An 8150-nucleotide genomic window follows, 5' to 3' on the forward strand; every position below is an offset into this window, starting at 1 on the left:
ACATATTGCCAAGCTACACTCTTAAAGGTTTGTGCCAATTTACACTTCCAGAGACGGCATAGGAAATTACATCATCTACCTATACTCTCATAATATTTGAGGGGTTTTTTTTCCTGAACATGTTTAATCCAATCTGATAGGTGAGTTTTATGTTCATTAACTTTTCATTGATTATCAGTGAGGTTAAAAATCTTCATATATATTCATTGGCTATTAGCATTTCTTCATTTGTGACTTGTTCATGTTTATTACCATTCTTTTTTATTTGTATAGACTTTTCCATGCATTGGTTAATGGTCCTTTGTATATTAGAAATATCACCCCTTGTTTTACCTACCAGTGCTGCAAATATTTTTCTAGTGTGGTGTTTCAACCTTAAATTAATGGCTCTTAGTCACATAAATGATTTTTTTAATTATTAAAAATTTCAAACATCCAGAAAGGAGAAAGAGAAATAAAAGAGACAAATATAAGTGAACCCCATGTGCTTACTGTCAGCTTCAATATTAATTAATTCACAATCTTGTTTCTGTTTTAAACTCCTCCTTCTTCCAATCCTGTGCTCTTCTGTAGCAAATTCAAAATATCATATTATTTAATTTACCAATAATTTGGTCTGCACTTCTAAAAGATAAAGGTCTTCAGAGGGTTTGTATTAATATCATCAAATTTCTCATACCTTCAGTTATGGTTTTCTTGTTTTTTGTGATCTTCTCAAGTCATTCTCATGGCCAAATTATTTTTTGAATGTATTTATGACTTCACAGATTTTCACCTGACTTCTTTCTACAGCTGCTGCTGCTGCTGCTAAGTCGCTTCAGTCGTGTCTGACCCTGTGCGACCCCATAGACGGCAGCCCACGAGGCTCCCCCATCCCTGGGATTCTCCAGGCAAGAACACTGGAGTGGGTTGCCATTTCCTTCTCCAGTGCATGAAAGTGAAAAGTGAAGTGAAGTCGCTCAGTCATGTCCAACCCTCACCGACCCCGTGGACTGCAGCCCACCAGGCTCCTCCGTCCATGGGATTTTCCAGGCAAGAGTACTGGAGTGGGGTGCCATTGCCTTCTCCGTCTTTCTACAGAGATGTGAACAAATACAGAATTCTAATCCAGTATCATCAGACAGCTCAGTTTGATCAATAGTGGAAATACTACTGAGTCTGTGGCTTTCAATGGAAGTGATGTCCTATTTTGTCTCTTGAGCATGATTTGCAAATTTTCCATTTAGTGTGATTGAGATAACTACATACCATGGCATTCATTTATTTCTTTATGTGTAATCACTGAACTTGATAAGTCTTCCATTCTTATTTAATCTGTTTATACTTATGATGTGTGCTACCAGGTGGATGGAAGTTCTTTGATGATTGACTGGTTGGAACGGTCAGTGTACTACTGTTGTTCAGTTGCTAAGTCGTGTCTGACTCTTTGCAACCCCATGGACTGCAGCACTCCTGGCTTCCTTGTCCTTTACTATCTCCTGGAGTTGGCTCAGACTCATGTTCACTGAGTCCATGATGCCATTCAGACAGTGTATATGTGTATGGCTAATTGAGAATGTATAATAATTAATGGTCTCTTACAATAAAATATGTTAATATTTTAAATAAAATAAAAGAAAATTTTCATCTATTAGTCATATATGTTAAGAAGCAGAAGTTCTGTACATTCAAAATAGCAATTATTCAGTCCAGGGAATAAAAGAGAAATAAAAGAACAGGGAAAAATAAGTGTTTACTAAATATCATGAATTTGAAGTAATACTCACACACCTTACTAAAGCTATGGATCTCAGAATACATTCATCTTATTTTATACATAGTTGTTAGAACTGCACTAGCCTATCCCACATCATATCAGAAAAAAATTAAAAACTGATGGGTCAGAATGGAAAGATAAATAAGAAGGTAGTAACTTCAGAGAGGAGGTGATGAAGCCTGTCAATAAAAAGTACACACAAGAACTCAAAGAACTAAGGGATCTGAAGGCAAAGAGGCTCACACAGAGTTGTGAAGGCAGGCTTCATTGCTCCGTAACACTGTGCAGCATTCATAGTGATAACCCTGAGGCGTGAAGGGAAAACCACAGTATTTACCACAGTCTCTTTAGGAAAGCATGGAGTTCATTCATTTTTCATCATTTTCCATCAGATAATTATATTAAAATTTACTTTTAACTTTATATTTAAGCCTTTTTGGTAATCATTTAAGCAGTTCATTACTTCATTAAGTCATATAATGTCAGTATTAATCAGTCACACTTAAAAGTCATATCCAAGTGGAATAAGATTCTGAGTAACACAAACTCAGATATATTGCATACTAGTTAAAAATAATTTTTAACCCAACCTTGGTTCTGTTGCATCATTTCAGTAAAATTTGCTTGATTCCAGAACCCTTTTATCAGGAAGCATCTCAGAAGTCAAATGTGGGGAATTCCCTGGTGGCCCAGTGGTTAGGACTCAGCACTTTCACTGTTGGGCCCAGGTTCAATCCCTGGTTGGGGAACTAAGATCCCGCAAGTCACATGGCATAGCCAAAAAAATAGAAATTACAACATCATTTGAAAGTCAAGAGAATAGTAAAATATATTCTAAGTAAAACATGTGGAAACCTCAGGATAAACCAAACACTAGAATCAAATATCTTTAATTCTTATTTTCTTGACCATGTAAGAGAAATGCTACCCTGGTACTCTATAAACTTTACAACTTCAAACAAGAGTTTAATAACCATCCATAACTCAAAAAATAGATTCAGATTACAAAAATATTCTATGTAGTTTGAAATCACAAAAACAAAGTGAGCAACTGGTTCAACCCAGTGAGCATAAAATATACTCTGGAGAGAAAAGAACTAGGATTCTATCAATAGGATACTCTTTCCTGCCTTCGCCTCTAGTAAACCAAAATTCCTGATTCAAAGTGGACAGTAGATAGGTCAATCCTAGACTAATGAGTTTTTGGTCACCAGCAAGGAGGCACAGGCAGCATGACATCTTACAAATATATATTTCTACTTTTTATTAAACGGATCAGATTATCAATTACTTTTAAACATTATCCTTGAAGGTCTGATTTCCGGATATTATTTGCTACTGGAAACATAAAACAAAGGCCCTGGGTATTCTCCTCTCATTTTGTGAAGTTATTATTCTATAGGCTCATGTTTCCATGCTCACATGTATGCAAGAACAATAACTGGCTAGGTCTCTGAATGGCTGTGTCAACTGTTAAGCTAGTTCTCAATAAGGCTTGGCTTGAGTGACCACTGGGACCTTTCAGAGACCTGAGTCAACTTCCTGAATTCATCCATTCACTCAACAGATATTTTTGAGGGCCAACTACAAATCAGGCAATGCAGAATATCAATCTACCAAACAGGTGACAAACCAGAGCCACTCACAGTTTTGGCAGAACAGTCCATCACCCTCAAGGCCACTATGTGTGCAGAATATCATATGACAAAACATTCAGCTGTTGTTGGTTTTTTTCAGCTGTTCAGTCATTCAGTCGTGTGTGACTCTTTGTGACCCCGAGGACTACAGCACACCAGGCCTCCCTGTTCATCACCAACTCCAGGAGTTTACTCAAACTCATGTCCATTGAGTTGGTGATGCCATCCAACCATCTCATCCTCTGTTGTCCCCTTCTCCTGCCTTCAATCTTTCCCAGCATCAGGTTTCATACTGAACCCCATGAACAGTATGAAAAACACTCAGTGGTTTGATACAAATTTGCTGAGAGGAACTGAACTGCGTGGAAATATTGCATGGTGAAATATGCACATGGTGTGACTGCCTTCAAGAATCTCAAATCCAACGATGCTCTATGAATTGATTCAGAAGCATTTATGCTTAAAAGACACATAGAAGACAGGTGTGAAATCTGATTTCTGTTCCCAGATTCAACTCCTGACTTCATTTTAGGTCTACTGTCTCTAACATTACTACAACTTGTTCACCTGGAGGTAAAGAATAATCCTTCTTTGAGCTGAAATATATTAAGGAACTATTGGGCTTTTGTTTTTCTAAGAAAAATATTTTTTAAAATAGCTGATATGGATTTTATATATATGCTGACTTTCTTTAAGCTATTGCCTTTGCTTGAGATTGTCATGCAGAATTTCTGAACTGGAAAAGATCATTCATATAACCTATTACAGTATACTAGAACTGTTAAACACAGGTTCTACCATGAGGTGGAAGAAGACGGTGTACATGGGTGAGACCTGGAACCCCAGAGCTACCCTGCTTTAATATTTTATCTGTTTATAATCCCAGGAATATTTAAAGAAAGTGATATATGAGTATTCTTAAGAGCTTGAAATCATTGAATTAGTCTAACTTCTTTGTGTTATGAAGATACCAAAATTCAGAGAGAAAGCTGACTTGCTGAAAATCACATAGTGGGTAGGCGAGAGTACCTGGACTCAAATCAGTGTCTCTCCATTTCTTGTTCAAGAATTGTCCAGTAGGCCATTTTGCCAACTGGTCAGGTATTCAAATGGCCAAAGTACGAAGGTTATGACTGTATTCCAACAGACTGTGGCATGATAGTGCCTGTCCTTTTTAGGACATTTGTCAAGTTCTGTGATCTCCCTTCTCATTCCCTCTGGAGGGGAGGACATCTGACAGCATAATAATGACTCAATTTTGCTCTAAGAAGGTATCACTACTACCAGGAAGATCTGTCTATAAAGGTTCTGTACTAAACGATGTGAGCACCTCACAGCTGTGCTCCAGAATGGGGCCAGGAAGCATCAGGTTCTCTCCAGGACTGGGGAAGACAGAGGTGATGAAAGGAAAAGATGAGGAGCATCAGAATTAAAGCACTTCCAGACACCCGTCTGAAGCAGAATCTGCTCAGCGGAAAGGCAGACTGAAGAGAGAGCTAAAGGGCCATTTTCTACCGCCCTTTGCTCTCTAAGTGTGTTTGATACATAGTTCAAGGCTGTACTATACAACTTTCTAGATCAAAGACTTCAATGTGAATTTCATGATTTTATAATTATGTGACAACTGTTGACACCTACCTACCCCTAATCTTATAGGATGCAGAGAACAATTATGTAATGATAATTATTGTGCTCACAACTAATGATTAATAATAAACTTCTGCAGTTAATGTGTCTTACTGAAGAGAGGTATCACCTTCTCAGACAGAAAAAAATGAAACAAAAACTGTTTCATATAAAAATGAAGATATTCAAGAGAGCACATTATAGCTAAGCCTATACAAAAAGGAAAGACCAGAGGATAATATAACAGACTCAAACAGACTCCTCGTTTACATATATTAGTCTGCTGAGAATTACTGATGTCTCTACTTGGTCGAATTTTTTGATAGACAATAATTTTACCTGGGAGTGGACTATCCTTTGCTAATTCCAACCTTAGAGCCTCAGTCTTCCCAATCACTCAGGTCATGTGTGTCTATATCTGGATTCTTGAATCTAGGAAACATCCTGACTTGTGCCTTTCTCAGACTACTTTAACCAAGATCTTATTCTACCCTCTGTGGATTTTTTGACCAACTAATATACTGTTTTTGCTAAAAATGAAAATTTTGTCTTAACTGATTAATTAAAGCATAATACAACCAGAGTCAAGATTGTAATACCCAGTTTTCCAAGGTGATTACATCTCACTTTGCACATAGGGCCCCATACCTTTACCGCTTTGTGTCTCAAGAGCAATAGCAATACTTAAGAGGGTAGCTCTGGAATCACATTGCTGAGTTCAACTCCCAGCTCTGTCGATTACAAACTGTGTGATCTTGAATAAATCACTTAACATCCCTATGTCTCTGTTTTCTCATCCATAAAGTGGAGATAATAATAACAGTACCGACTTCTTCATAGGACTGTTGGAAAGACTGAATGAGATACTAGATGTATGCTGCTAAGAACAACAATGGCACACAGAAAGTACTTAATTAATGTTGGCTATGCTCAGTAGGTAAAGAATCTGCCTGCAATGCAGGAGACCTGGGTTCGATTCCTGGGTCAGGAAGATCCCCTGGAAAAGGAAATGGCAAACCACTCCAGTATCCTTGCCTGGAAAATGCTATGGACAGAGGAGCCTGGTGGGCTACAGTCCACGGGGTCCCAAGAGTCGGACACGACTTAGCGATTAAACCACCACCACCACCATGATCAATTTTATGCAATTATGTGGATCATGATGAAAGTGAAAAGAGGAGAGTGAAAAAGTTGCCTTAAAGCTCAACATCCAATGCCATCACTTCATGGCAAATGGATGGGGAAACAATGGAAATAGTGAGAGATCTTATTTTGGGAGGCTCCAAAATCACTGCAGATGGTGACTGCAGCCATGAAATCAAAAGATGCTTTCTCTTGGAAGAAAAGCCTTGACCAATCTAGACAGCATATTAAAAAGTAGACACATTACTTTGCTGACAAAGGTTCATCTAGTCAAAGCTATGGTTTTTCCAGTAGTCATGTATGAATGTGAGAGTTGGACTATAAAGAAAGCTGAGCACCGAAGAATTGATACTTTTGAACTGTGGTGTTGGAAGAAACTCTTGAGAGTCCCTTGGACTGCAAGGAGATCCAACAAGTCCATCCTAAAGGAGATCAGTCCTGAGTGTTCATTGGAAAGACTGATGTTGAAGCTGAAACTCCAATACTTTGGCCACCTGATGCAAAGAACTGACTCATTTGAAAAGACCCTGATGCTGGGAAAGAGTGAAGGCAGGAGGAGAAGGGGCTGAAGGAGGATGAGATGGTTGGATGGCGTCACCGACTCAATGGACGTGACTTTGAGCAAGCTCTGGGAGTTGGTGATGGACAGGGAAGCCTGGAATGCTGCAGTCCATGGGGTTGCAAAGAGTCAGACATGACTAAGTGACTGAACTGAACTGATGTGAATCATGGGAGTAAGCACTTTTTCTGATTCAAATCTCAATAGGAAACGTGAGCCATTTTTCCTCTAGTTGATAGTCTGTGTAATATCCACTGTCCCTCTTGAACATCCAGCACTGGGTCATGGCTTGTATCCCATAATTGCTGACTACCTTTGTCCCCTTCCCTGACAGCTCAGTTGGTAAAGAATCCACCTGCAATGCAAGAGACCTCAGTTCAATTCCTGGGTCAGGAAGATCCACTGGAGAAGGGATAGGCTACCCACCCCAGTATTCCTGGGCTTCTCTTGTGGCTCAGATGGTAAAGAATCTGCCTGCAGTGGGAGACCTGGGTTCAATCCCAAGGTTGGGAAGATCCCCTGGAGAAGGGAAAGGCTACCCACTCCAGTATTTTGGCCTGGAGAATTCCATGGACTCTAAACCATTGGGGTTGCAAACAGTCGGACACAACTGAGTGACTTTCACTTACTTTGTCCCCTTCTAATTCTGTCATTTTCTCTCTCTCTTCTTCCATCGCTCTCATTGTCATTATCATCTTCATCACCATCAGTATTGAGTACAGTACCAAAGACCAAAGTCAGAAAATTCAGTTCACTGAAAATTCAAGAAGCTGCAACTTAAGAGGCAGTAGATGAGACATGGGATAAAGCAAAGAGTGAGACACACATACTGCCTGGAGAGATCCACGGTCTCCAGTGCTGGAGACACAGTAGAGTCTCGTTAACTCTGATGCAAGATTACTAAGCTCCACAGGGACCCACAATCATCAATTATTCTTCCTGTCATGCTGTCTGGAGCTCAGAAGTTCTGAGCTCAGGGGTGAGGATCAGAAGTGAGTGGCACAGAAGTAAGTCTAATTACAACCCTGACACTCATCGGACCCCAGTTATGAGCACCAAGATGGGGACAGTTTCAACAGACACTCCATCAGGATCCCAGAAGAACAAGAGGCCTGAGATACTGTGATCCCAAGGACCAAGTGATTGGCCTTCAAATATCCAAAGGAAACAGACAGTGCAATAGGACCCTTTCTTTAGGGTTCTCATTGCCTCCTTCTCAGCAGAGGCTATGCTAGAGGCTTGGGACAGAAGGACAGAATTGGATGTGATGCTATGGGTCACAAGCAAATTCCTAAAAAGTGAGCCAAAGCTTTGGCTGAGTTCCAATCCCTGCCAGTGGAATTCAAAGACTAGTGATTAAGAAATGCTTTCTTGGCCTATTCAAAAAGGTGGTGGAAGCATGGTGCCAAAGTACCACCATCAACATCAG

At 39.7% G+C, this 8150-nt stretch overlaps 1 non-coding gene across 1 annotated transcript; it reads left to right on the forward strand.

The window, feature by feature from the left end:
- Positions 1–2434: 2434 nt before the first annotated feature.
- On the forward strand, positions 2435–2505 carry TRNAE-UUC (transfer RNA glutamic acid (anticodon UUC)). Its single transcript has one exon. It is a non-coding gene; the product is annotated as a tRNA-Glu (tRNA).
- The last annotated feature ends 5645 nt before the right edge of the window (positions 2506–8150 follow it).

Source organism: Capricornis sumatraensis, chromosome 6 (assembly GCF_032405125.1).
Source record: "Capricornis sumatraensis isolate serow.1 chromosome 6, serow.2, whole genome shotgun sequence".
NCBI classification, from domain to species: Eukaryota; Metazoa; Chordata; class Mammalia; order Artiodactyla; family Bovidae; genus Capricornis; species Capricornis sumatraensis.